General features: G+C 49.5%; 2 non-coding genes across 2 annotated transcripts; both read right to left on the bottom strand.

The window, feature by feature from the left end:
- Positions 1 to 3,147: 3,147 nt before the first annotated feature.
- On the bottom strand, positions 3,148 to 3,257 carry TRNAL-CAA (transfer RNA leucine (anticodon CAA)). Its single transcript has 2 exons — positions 3,220 to 3,257; positions 3,148 to 3,193 (listed from the first exon to the last, which is right to left on the bottom strand). It is a non-coding gene; the product is annotated as a tRNA-Leu (tRNA).
- Positions 3,258 to 11,988: 8,731 nt separating this feature from the next.
- Positions 11,989 to 12,098, bottom strand: TRNAL-CAA (transfer RNA leucine (anticodon CAA)). The gene is made up of 2 exons: positions 12,061 to 12,098; positions 11,989 to 12,034 (listed from the first exon to the last, which is right to left on the bottom strand). It is a non-coding gene; the product is annotated as a tRNA-Leu (tRNA).
- Between the last annotated feature and the right edge of the window lie 967 nt (positions 12,099 to 13,065).

Genomic DNA, 13,065 nt, shown 5'->3' on the forward strand with positions numbered 1-13,065 from the left:
TCGGTGATATACTGCGGTGGACTGTAAAGGACCTGCAAAAGATGGTTAAACTAGAGGACTGTCGCAGAGGTGGGGTCTGAGAGCCCTAATGCAGCCCAGCCCAGTGCCATGCACTGGAGTGCGGATGCCTTTGGGCAAGAAGAGATAGGGTGCATGTAGTCTCTGCAGCTATTCCAAGGCTAAGCAGGGTCCTGTCCGTGGACTGTGGAAAGGTGCAAAACGCAGAGTCGTGCTCCTGAAGAATCTCAAGGCTATGACGTGGCTGTCAGTATGGACCAATCTGCCATTAACAGCATGCTCAATCCGGATCACAGATGGGAAAGCGCCCTCTCTACTGGACCAATCTGCCATTAACTGCCTCTTCCTGTAGGAGTTCGCAGGCATGCCATGGCTCCCAGTGTCAGGCAAATCTGCCGTTAACTGCCTGCCTTGTATTATCTCAAAGCCGAGCCAGAGCTCTCTGTACTGGGTCTGTCTGCCCACAACAGCCTGGTCTGTATTATCTGAGAGCCAGGCTAAAGCTCTCTGTATTGGGCCGAGCTGCCAATAACAGCCTGCTCCTGTAAGAGTGCCCAGCCAGGCCGTGTCTCAGAATCTATGGGGTTACTTTTGGTGACTATACAAGCCTCTCCCTCCGACTCCTCACCTGGTGTTTATGAGGAGTCGTCAGAGGACGCAATCTACTTCTGTCCCCTCTGAGGTGCTGTCTTCTTCTTTCCCTTCTTTTGGAAGAGGTAAGGGCGGGCTCCCCCAGCGGCCACTTTGACTAATATGCAAAAAGCCTGGCAGTGGGGTCTCCGGGGAGCCAACCCCACTCCAGGGAAAAGCCGACAGGCAGAAATACCCAGGTATCCTTAGCTAGTGCAGGTAGGTTTGGTTTGGTAACAGGATGGCCGCTAAAGCAGTTGTTCCAACGGTCGGGTGATGGATGAGTAGAGTATTCGAGCAGATAGACCACCGGAGAAAGACTTCAACCTGAATGGCCAGTCACAGGTAAGAGGAATGGACTATAGGGTCCAGAATGCACAGCAAGGATGCTTACTGAAGAGCGGGGTAACGTCCTAGGAAAGGAATGAAAACGGACTGGAACCTCGATGTTATTACAAGGTAAGCAGGAAATGGAAGAGTCCCCAGAGACTGGGTGAACAACAGGAGACTGCCACAGACAAGAGAGCATGCAGTGGCCGAGCGGCCGGGCAAAGGGAAGGTAGACAGGAGAAGAGCGCGGAGCGCGCAGCACAAAGGTGGAAAGAAAGAGCAAGAGGGAGCCGTTAGAGCAACGGAACCCAGAGCGGCCAGAAAGCCGAATGAAAGTGGGAAACTAGCGTCTCACCTTACAGTTGAGCAGGGTTGCAACGCACTGATGCAATCCCCTGACTTCGGGATATACATGGCGGTGGCCCTGTTGGTGAGCTACTAGACCGCTAAGACATGTTCCAACAGTTACGTGCCAGGACCGTTTTAGCGTCCTACAGCGATCCCAGACCTTCCAGGACCGATTCAAGACACTGTGGCTATCGGCGTTAACTCAGTCTTCCGTTAACTGCCTGCCTTGTATTAGCTCACAGCCGAGCCAGAGCTCTCTATACTGGGCCTGTTTGCCACCAAGAGCCTGATCTGTGTTATCTCACAGCCAGGCTATAGTTCTGTATATTGCACCAACCTGGCATTAGCAGCTTGCTGCTGTAAGAGCTCACTGACAGGACATAGTTCCCTGTGTTGGCCTACCCAGGCCCTGCTGAAGATGTTTGGTTGCCCATTTCAACATGATGGTTGGTGGCCCCCTGCTGAGAGCGAAAACAGTCTGGGGCACTCCTGGGGTGCATACATTACAATGGTGAAAAGGGAAGGTTACTAGCCGCTGATTATCAGGAGACGGCCATCCAGCAGGGATACTAAACATGAATTGCCCACTGAAGAGCAATAAACCCTTCTTTGTCAGCAAGAGGCTGATGTGGAGGAACAAGTGTTTGGAGGCAATGAGGTGATAACACGTCTGTAAATCCTGCAAACATGGGGGAAGTCGCTGCCCCCCATACCCTTGCCCAAGACTTGAGGCCACTTTAATTTGCAAAGATTGAAAGGGCCTGACGGCGTCCCTGGGCTTATCTGCAAGTAAAAGCCTGCTACAATAAGGGCTCACCGCCAGGACAAAGCTCTCTGTATTGCTCCAGTCTGCTATTAACACAGCTGCTCCTGTATGAGATCGCAGGCAGACCATGGGGCTCTTTTTGTACCCACTCTTAGCCTGTATCTCGGGGTCCTGGATTTCTAGTATCTGTGAATGGCATAGGGGGTAGATTATGGTCAGTACATGTCTTAATGACGCAAACGAGTGTGTGCTTGGCTGTGCACAGGCACACACGCACAGATACAGACACACACGGTCTACTTATCCATAGAGACTTACTTCAGAGACACATGTAGGAAGAGGAAGCTAGCTGCACACATAGTAAAGATGTGTAGACATACATAAACTTACACAGAAAGATACCAATAACATAACCATATTAAGGGAAGCGCCACAAATATCTGCAGACATGGACAAACACAGAGACATAGCGGCTGCGTAAAGATGCACGTACATAGAGTGCAGGCATACAGGCAGCACACATAAACATGCAAGCACACATTGCTCTCTCCCTTCACAGGCTGTCCAGTTAGGAATGGTGTGCTAAGAAAAGGGCGACCAGCAGACTGTGTGACCAGCAGCCCGGCTAGCTCAGTCGGTAGAGCATGAGACTCTTAATCTCAGGGTCGTGGGTTCGAGCCCCACGTTGGGCGCGGCATTCTTTTACTGATATTTTTCACATGTTATTTTACACACCTAGGTCACCTGCAAAATAAACTCAAGTTACGTCCTCTCGCAGATCTCTCTCCTACAGTACTCTATGGCCCAATGAATACATCTCAGCTCCAGTCCTTCACGCGCAACTAGTGGGATTTACCACCAATCAGTGGCCAGGGCTCAGCCCGCCTCCTGTGACGTGTTTCCTGAAGACAACAGCCCAGCTCTCCCCACCCTCCGTGCGCACCCCTACAAGTTAGAGCGATCTGTCAGGATTGGCAAGTTTAAGGACCGTCTATATACCGTGGCGCGAATCACCCCGATCCGAAAGCGGCTGCAAAAAAAAAAAAAAAAGGTTGTGTCAGAAGTGGGATTTGAACCCACGCCTCCAATTGGAGACCAGAACACCCAGCTGGGAAAGAGAATCAGCTCTTGAGTCTGGCGCCTTAGACCGCTCGGCCATCCTGACAACTGGAAGGTGCAGCAGGGTAAAGAGTACAGGCTCTGGAGATGCAGGAGAAACAACGGCGTATCAGCGTGTAACGGGAACCTGAGAAGCAGCATTCAGCTTTAATCATCTGCAATGGAATATCACACACTATGCAACATCACTCTCGTGTTCTGCATTGCAGATAAGCAAGGGCATGTTCCACAACAGGCATCAGGTACGGACTACATCAGAACACGCTTAACATGGATTCCAGAACAGACACCAGCAGTGGCATACATTGGGACAAACACCAGCTGGGGAACATTCAGTCTCGGACATCAAGGATGGAATTTTGCAAAACAGCCACCAACTCGCCATCTTTCATCACCTACTGAATATTCAAGGGCAGCCATCAATACATTAATATTCTGGGGCACACATCAACAGTTGGGGTTCCTAGAACAGCTCTTGGCAAAGCAGCATTTTAGAACAAATATCAGCAATGCCCCCTTCTAGATCGCTCGTTAGTAGTGGGGTAGTCCAGAGCAGACACTTTTCTGGAATATTTTAGGACGGACACCCACAGAGGGCGCTACGAAAGCATTCAGCAGTAATAAAACACTAAACAAATGTTATCAGCACCCAGTTATTACAGGCAGGTATGGCCAATGAGAGAAACCTCAATGGCCATTAGGAACAGAATATTCTAGAACAGGTATTGTGAATCGCATACCGTGATCTTGAAGGGGTAAAAACAGACTACCCTTTAGACAGCAGTTTTGTTGTTGACAAAACAGAAGGCATACTGTGGATAGGCAGGGTGACAGGGGAAGACAAGTTAAAAGGTTAAATACAGTATATAGAGGGGGACATTAATAAAAGGGTTGATTTAAATTTGGAAAAGTAAAGGGAATGGCAGAGTATGGGGAGTGGATAAGGGGAGGGGGACCCCACATTTGCACAAAAAAGTTGTCAGCAAATGGGCCAATTTTCTCATTTTAGGGAGTTGGAGAAGACCTAAAAACCACCAAAGTCTTAAGCAAGGCTGTGGACAGCCATCATATCTGGGTGATGTCACAACAGCCATTCGAGTTAGACGATTGTAGTTCAGACTTTAGCATAGAAACTTTTTACAACAAAGATCAGCACTAGATATTCGCCAGTGACATCAGCAATAAAAACGTTTACAACTTTGGTAGATCTGAACTTCGGTGACATACTGCGGTGGACTGTAAAGGACCTGCAAAAGATGGTTAAACTAGAGGACTGTCGCAGAGGTGGGGTCTGAGAGCCCTAATGCAGCCCAGCCCAGTGCCATGCACTAGAGTGCGGATGCCTTTGGGAAGGAAGAGATAGGGTGCATGTAGTCTCTGCAGGTATTCCAAGGCTAAGCAGGGTCCTGTCCGTGGACTGTGGAAAGGTGCAAAACGCAGAGTCGTGCTCCCGAAGAATCTCAAGGCTATGACGTGGCTGTCAGTATGGACCAATCTGCCATTAACACCATGCTCAGTCCGGATCACAGATGGGAAAGCGCCCTCTCTACTGGACCAATCTGCCATTAACTGCCTCTTCCTGTAGGAGTTCGCAGGCATGCCATGGCTCCCAGTGTCAGGCAAATCTGCCGTTAACTGCCTGCCTTGTATTATCTCAAAGCCGAGCCAGAGCTCTCTGTACTGGGTCTGTCTGCCCACAACAGCCTGGTCTGTATTATCTGAGAGCCAGGCTAAAGCTCTCTGTATTGGGCCGAGCTGCCAATAACAGCCTGCTCCTGTAAGAGTGCCCAGCCAGGCCGTGTCTCAGAATCTATGGGGTTACTTTTGGTGACTATACAAGCCTCTCCCTCCGACTCCTCACCTGGTGTTTATGAGGAGTCGTCAGAGGACGCAATCTACTTCTGTCCCCTCTGAGGTGCTGTCTTCTTCCTTCCCTTCTTTTGGAAGAGGTAAGGGCGGGCTCCCCCAGCGGCCACTTTGACTAATATGCAAAAAGCCTGGCAGTGGGGTCTCCGGGGAGCCAACCCCACTCCAGGGAAAAGCCGACAGGCAGAAATACCCTGGTATCCTTAGCTAGTGCAGGTAGGTTTGGTTTGCTAACAGGATGGCCGCTAAAGCAGTTGTTCCACCTGTCGGGTGATGGATGAGTAGAGTATTCGAGCAGATAGACCACCGGAGAAAGACTTCAACCTGAATGGCCAGTCACAGGTAAGAGGAATGGACTATAGGGTCCAGAATGCACAGCAAGGATGCTTACTGAAGAGCGGGGTAACGTCCTAGGAAAGGAATGAAAACGGACTGGAACCTCGATGTTATTACAAGGTAAGCGGGAAATGGAAGAGTCCCCAGAGACTGGGTGAACAACAGGAGACTGCCACAGACAAGAGAGCATGCAGTGGCCGAGCGGCCGGGCAAAGGGAAGGTAGACAGGAGATGAGCGCGGAGCGCGCAGCACAAAGGTGGAAAGAAAGAGCAAGAGGGAGCCGTTAGAGCAACGGAACCCAGAGCGGCCAGAAAGCCGAATGAAAGCGGGAAACTAGCGTCTCACCTTACAGTTGAGCAGGGTTGCAACGCACTGATGCAATCCCCTGACTTCGGGATATACATGGCGGTGGCCCTGTTGGTGAGCTACTAGACCGCTAAGACATGTTCCAACAGTTACGTGCCAGGACCGTCTTAGCGTCCTACAGCGATCCCAGACCTTCCAGGACCGGTTCAAGACACTGTGGCTGTCGGCGTTAACTCAGTCTTCCGTTAACTGCCTGCCTTGTATTAGCTCACAGCCGAGCCAGAGCTCTCTATACTGGGCCTGTTTGCCACCAAGAGCCTGATCTGTGTTATCTCACAGCCAGGCTATAGTTCTGTATATTGCACCAACCTGGCATTAGCAGCTTGCTGCTGTAAGAGCTCACTGACAGGACATAGTTCCCTGTGTTGGCCTACCAAGGCCCTGCTGAAGATGTTTGGTTGCCCATTTCAACATGATGGTTGGTGGCCCCCTGCTGAGAGCGAAAACAGTCTGGGGCACTCCTGGGGTGCATACATTACAATGGCGAAAAGGGAAGGTTACTAGCCGCTGATTATCAGGAGACGGCCATCCAGCAGGGATACTAAACATGAATTGCCCACTGAAGAGCAATAAACCCTTCTTTGTCAGCAAGAGGCTGATGTGGAGGAACACGTGTTTGGAGGCAATGAGGTGATAACACGTCTGTAAATCCTGCAAACATGGGGGAAGTTGCTGCCCCCCATACCCTTGCCCAAGACTTGAGGCCACTTTAATTTGCAAAGATTGAAAGGGCCTGACGGCGTCCCTGGGCTTATCTGCAAGTAAAAGCCTGCTACAATAAGGGCTCACCGCCAGGACAAAGCTCTCTGTATTGCTCCAGTCTGCTATTAACACAGCTGCTCCTGTATGAGATCGCAGGCAGACCATGGGGCTCTTTTTGTACCCACTCTTAGCCTGTATCTCGGGGTCCTGGATTTCTAGTATCTGTGAATGGCATAGGGGGTAGATTATGGTCAGTACATGTCTTAATGACGCAAACGAGTGTGTGCTTGGCTGTGCACAGGCACACACGCACAGATACAGACACACACGGTCTACTTATCCATAGAGACTTACTTCAGAGACACATGTAGGAAGAGGAAGCTAGCTGCACACATAGTAAAGATGTGTAGACATACATAAACTTACACAGAAAGATACCAATAACATAACCATATTAAGGGAAGCGCCACAAATATCTGCAGACATGGACAAACACAGAGACATAGCGGCTGCGTAAAGATGCACGTACATAGAGTGCAGGCATACAGGCAGCACACATAAACATGCAAGCACACATTGCTCTCTCCCTTCACAGGCTGTCCAGTTAGGAATGGTGTGCTGAGAAAAGGGTGACCAGCTGACATTGCAACCAGCAGCCCGGCTAGCTCAGTCGGTAGAGCATGAGACTCTTAATCTCAGGGTCGTGGGTTCGAGCCCCACGTTGGGCGTGGCATTCTTTTACTGATATTTTTCACATTTTATTTTACACACCTAAGTCACCTGCAAAATAAACTCAAGTTACGTCCTCTCGCAGATCTCTCTCCTACAGTACTCTATGGCCCAATCTATACATCTCAGCTCCAGTCCTTCACGCGCAACTAGTGGGATTTACCACCAATCAGTGGCCAGGGCTCTGCCCGCCTCCTGTGACGTGTTTCCTGAAAACAACAGCCCAGCTCTCCCCATCCTCCGTGCGCACCCCTACAAGTTAGAGCGATCTGTCAGGATTGGCAAGTTTAAGGACCGTCTATATACCGTGGCGCGAATCACCCCGATCTGAAAGCGGCTGGAAAAAAAAAAGGTTGTGTCAGAAGTGGGATTTGAACCCACGCCCCCAATTGGAGACCAGAACACCCAGCTGGGAAAGAGAATCAGCTCTTGAGTCTGGCCCTTAGACCGCTCATCCTGACAACTGAAAGGTGCAGCAGGGTAAAGAGTACAGGCTCTGGAGCTGCAGGAGAAACAACGGCGTATCAGCGTGTAACGGGAACCTGAGAAGCAGCATTCAGCTTTAATCATCTGCAATGGAATATCACACACTATGCAACATCACTCTCGTGTTCTGCATTGCAGATAAGCAAGGGCATGTTCCACAACAGGCATCAGGTACGGACTACATCAGAACACGCTTAACATGGATTCCAGAACAGACACCAGCAGTGGCATACATTGGGACAAACACCAGCTGGGGAACATTCAGTCTCGGACATCAAGGATGGAATTTTGCAAAACAGCCACCAACTCGCCATCTTTCATCACCTACTGAATATTCAAGGGCAGCCATCAATACATTAATATTCTGGGGCACACATCAACAGTTGGGGTTCCTAGAACAGCTCTTGGCAAAGCAGCATTTTAGAACAAATATCAGCAATGCCCCCTTCTAGATCGCTCGTTAGTAGTGGGGTAGTCCAGAACAGACACTTTTCTGGAATATTTTAGGACGGACACCCACAGAGGGCGCTACGAAAGCATTCAGCAGTAATTAAACACTAAACAAATGTTATCAGCACCCAGTTATTACAGGCAGGTATGGCCAATGAGAGAAACCTCAATGGCTATTAGGAACAGAATATTCTAGAACAGGTATTGTGAATCGCATACCGTGATCTTGAAGGGGTAAAAACAGACTACCCTTTAGACAGCAGTTTTGTTGTTGACAAAACAGAAGGCATACTGTGGATAGGCAGGGTGACAGGGGAAGACAAGTTAAAAGGTTAAATACAGTATATAGAGGGGGACATTAATAAAAGGGTTGATTTAAATTTGGAAAGGTAAAGGGAATGGCAGAGTATGGGGAGTGGATAAGGGGAGGGGGACCCCACATTTGCACAAAAAAGTTGTCATCAAATGGGCCAATTTTCTCATTTTAGGGAGTTGGAGAAGACCTAAAAACCACCAAAGTCTTAAGCAAGGCTGTGGACAGCCATCATATCTGGGTGATGTCACAACGGCCATTCGAGTTAGACGATTGTAGTTAAGACTTTAGCATAGGAACTTTTTAGAACAAAGATCAGCACTAGATATTCGCCAGTGACATCAGCAATAAAAACGTTTACAACTTTGGTAGATCTGAACTTCGGTGATATACTGCGGTGGACTGTAAAGGACCTGCAAAAGATGGTTAAACTAGAGGACTCTCGCAGAGGTGGGGTCTGAGAGCCCTAATGCAGCCCAGCCCAGTGCCATGCACTAGAGTGCGGATGCCTTTGGGCAAGAAGAGATAGGGTGCATGTAGTCTCTGCAGCTATTCCAAGGCTAAGCAGGGTCCTGTCCGTGGACTGTGGAAAGGTGCAAAACGCAGAGTCGTGCTCCTGAAGAATCTCAAGGCTATGACGTGGCTGTCAGTATGGACCAATCTGCCATTAACAGCATGCTCAATCCGGATCACAGATGGGAAAGCGCCCTCTCTACTGGACCAATCTGCCATTAACTGCCTCTTCCTGTAGGAGTTCGCAGGCATGCCATGGCTCCCAGTGTCAGGCAAATCTGCCGTTAACTGCCTGCCTTGTATTATCTCAAAGCCGAGCCAGAGCTCTCTGTACTGGGTCTGTCTGCCCACAACAGCCTGGTCTGTATTATCTGAGAGCCAGGCTAAAGCTCTCTGTATTGGGCCGAGCTGCCAATAACAGCCTGCTCCTGTAAGAGTGCCCAGCCAGGCCGTGTCTCAGAATCTATGGGGTTACTTTTGGTGACTATACAAGCCTCTCCCTCCGACTCCTCACCTGGTGTTTATGAGGAGTCGTCAGAGGACGCAATCTACTTCTGTCCCCTCTGAGGTGCTGTCTTCTTCTTTCCCTTCTTTTGGAAGAGGTAAGGGCGGGCTCCCCCAGCGGCCACTTTGACTAATATGCAAAAAGCCTGGCAGTGGGGTCTCCGGGGAGCCAACCCCACTCCAGGGAAAAGCCGACAGGCAGAAATACCCAGGTATCCTTAGCTAGTGCAGGTAGGTTTGGTTTGGTAACAGGATGGCCGCTAAAGCAGTTGTTCCAACGGTCGGGTGATGGATGAGTAGAGTATTCGAGCAGATAGACCACCGGAGAAAGACTTCAACCTGAATGGCCAGTCACAGGTAAGAGGAATGGACTATAGGGTCCAGAATGCACAGCAAGGATGCTTACTGAAGAGCGGGGTAACGTCCTAGGAAAGGAATGAAAACGGACTGGAACCTCGATGTTATTACAAGGTAAGCAGGAAATGGAAGAGTCCCCAGAGACTGGGTGAACAACAGGAGACTGCCACAGACAAGAGAGCATGCAGTGGCCGAGCGGCCGGGCAAAGGGAAGGTAGACAGGAGAAGAGCGCGGAGCGCGCAGCACAAAGGTGGAAAGAAAGAGCAAGAGGGAGCCGTTAGAGCAACGGAACCCAGAGCGGCCAGAAAGCCGAATGAAAGCGGGAAACTAGCGTCTCACCTTACAGTTGAGCAGGGTTGCAACGCACTGATGCAATCCCCTGACTTCGGGATATACATGGCGGTGGCCCTGTTGGTGAGCTACTAGACCGCTAAGACATGTTCCAACAGTTACGTGCCAGGACCGTTTTAGCGTCCTACAGCGATCCCAGACCTTCCAGGACCGATTCAAGACACTGTGGCTATCGGCGTTAACTCAGTCTTCCGTTAACTGCCTGCCTTGTATTAGCTCACAGCCGAGCCAGAGCTCTCTATACTGGGCCTGTTTGCCACCAAGAGCCTGATCTGTGTTATCTCACAGCCAGGCTATAGTTCTGTATATTGCACCAACCTGGCATTAGCAGCTTGCTGCTGTAAGAGCTCACTGACAGGACATAGTTCCCTGTGTTGGCCTACCCAGGCCCTGCTGAAGATGTTTGGTTGCCCATTTCAACATGATGGTTGGTGGCCCCCTGCTGAGAGCGAAAACAGTCTGGGGCACTCCTGGGGTGCATACATTACAATGGTGAAAAGGGAAGGTTACTAGCCGCTGATTATCAGGAGACGGCCATCCAGCAGGGATACTAAACATGAATTGCCCACTGAAGAGCAATAAACCCTTCTTTGTCAGCAAGAGGCTGATGTGGAGGAACAAGTGTTTGGAGGCAATGAGGTGATAACACGTCTGTAAATCCTGCAAACATGGGGGAAGTCGCTGCCCCCCATACCCTTGCCCAAGACTTGAGGCCACTTTAATTTGCAAAGATTGAAAGGGCCTGACGGCGTCCCTGGGCTTATCTGCAAGTAAAAGCCTGCTACAATAAGGGCTCACCGCCAGGACAAAGCTCTCTGTATTGCTCCAGTCTGCTATTAACACAGCTGCTCCTGTATGAGATCGCAGGCAGACCATGGGGCTCTTTTTGTACCCACTCTTAGCCTGTATCTCGGGGTCCTGGATTTCTAGTATCTGTGAATGGCATAGGGGGTAGATTATGGTCAGTACATGTCTTAATGACGCAAACGAGTGTGTGCTTGGCTGTGCACAGGCACACACGCACAGATACAGACACACACGGTCTACTTATCCATAGAGACTTACTTCAGAGACACATGTAGGAAGAGGAAGCTAGCTGCACACATAGTAAAGATGTGTAGACATACATAAACTTACACAGAAAGATACCAATAACATAACCATATTAAGGGAAGCGCCACAAATATCTGCAGACATGGACAAACACAGAGACATAGCGGCTGCGTAAAGATGCACGTACATAAAGTGCAGGCATACAGGCAGCACACATAAACATGCAAGCACACATTGCTCTCTCCCTTCACAGGCTGTCCAGTTAGGAATGGTGTGCTAAGAAAAGGGCGACCAGCAGACTGTGTGACCAGCAGCCCGGCTAGCTCAGTCGGTAGAGCATGAGACTCTTAATCTCAGGGTCGTGGGTTCGAGCCCCACGTTGGGCGCGGCATTCTTTTACTGATATTTTTCACATTTTATTTTACACACCTAGGTCACCTGCAAAATAAACTCAAGTTACGTCCTCTCGCAGATCTCTCTCCTACAGTACTCTATGGCCCAATGAATACATCTCAGCTCCAGTCCTTCACGCGCAACTAGTGGGATTTACCACCAATCAGTGGCCAGGGCTCAGCCCGCCTCCTGTGACGTGTTTCCTGAAGACAACAGCCCAGCTCTTCCCACCCTCCGTGCGCACCCCTACAAGTTAGAGCGATCTGTCAGGATTGGCAAGTTTAAGGACCGTCTATATACCGTGGCGCGAATCACCCCGATCCGAAAGCGGCTGCAAAAAAAAAAAAAAAAGGTTGTGTCAGAAGTGGGATTTGAACCCACGCCTCCAATTGGAGACCAGAACACCCAGCTGGGAAAGAGAATCAGCTCTTGAGTCTGGCGCCTTAGACCGCTCGGCCATCCTGACAACTGGAAGGTGCAGCAGGGTAAAGAGTACAGGCTCTGGAGATGCAGGAGAAACAACGGCGTATCAGCGTGTAACGGGAACCCGAGAAGCAGCATTCAGCTTTAATCATCTGCAATGGAATATCACACACTATGCAACATCACTCTCGTGTTCTGCATTGCAGATAAGCAAGGGCATGTTCCACAACAGGCATCAGGTACGGACTACATCAGAACACGCTTAACATGGATTCCAGAACAGACACCAGCAGTGGCATACATTGGGACAAACACCAGCTGGGGAACATTCAGTCTCGGACATCAAGGATGGAATTTTGCAAAAAACAGCCACCAACTCGCCATCTTTCATCACCTACTGAATATTCAAGGGCAGCCATCAATACATTAATATTCTGGGGCACACATCAACAGTTGGGGTTCCTAGAACAGCTCTTGGCAAAGCAGCATTTTAGAACAAATATCAGCAATGCCCCCTTCTAGATCGCTCGTTAGTAGTGGGGTAGTCCAGAGCAGACACTTTTCTGGAATATTTTAGGACGGACACCCACAGAGGGCGCTACGAAAGCATTCAGCAGTAATAAAACACTAAACAAATGTTATCAGCACCCAGTTATTACAGGCAGGTATGGCCAATGAGAGAAACCTCAATGGCCATTAGGAACAGAATATTCTAGAACAGGTATTGTGAATCGCATACCGTGATCTTGAAGGGGTAAAAACAGACTACCCTTTAGACAGCAGTTTTGTTGTTGACAAAACAGAAGGCATACTGTGGATAGGCAGGGTGACAGGGGAAGACAAGTTAAAAGGTTAAATACAGTATATAGAGGGGGACATTAATAAAAGGGTTGATTTAAATTTGGAAAAGTAAAGGGAATGGCAGAGTATGGGGAGTGGATAAGGGGAGGGGGACCCCACATTTGCACAAAAAAGTTGTCAGCAAATGGGCCAATTTTCTCATTTTAGGG

This window comes from Ambystoma mexicanum, chromosome 13, assembly GCF_040938575.1.
Source record: "Ambystoma mexicanum isolate Mex_15411 chromosome 13, UKY_AmexF1_1, whole genome shotgun sequence".
Classification (NCBI taxonomy): domain Eukaryota; kingdom Metazoa; phylum Chordata; class Amphibia; order Caudata; family Ambystomatidae; genus Ambystoma; species Ambystoma mexicanum.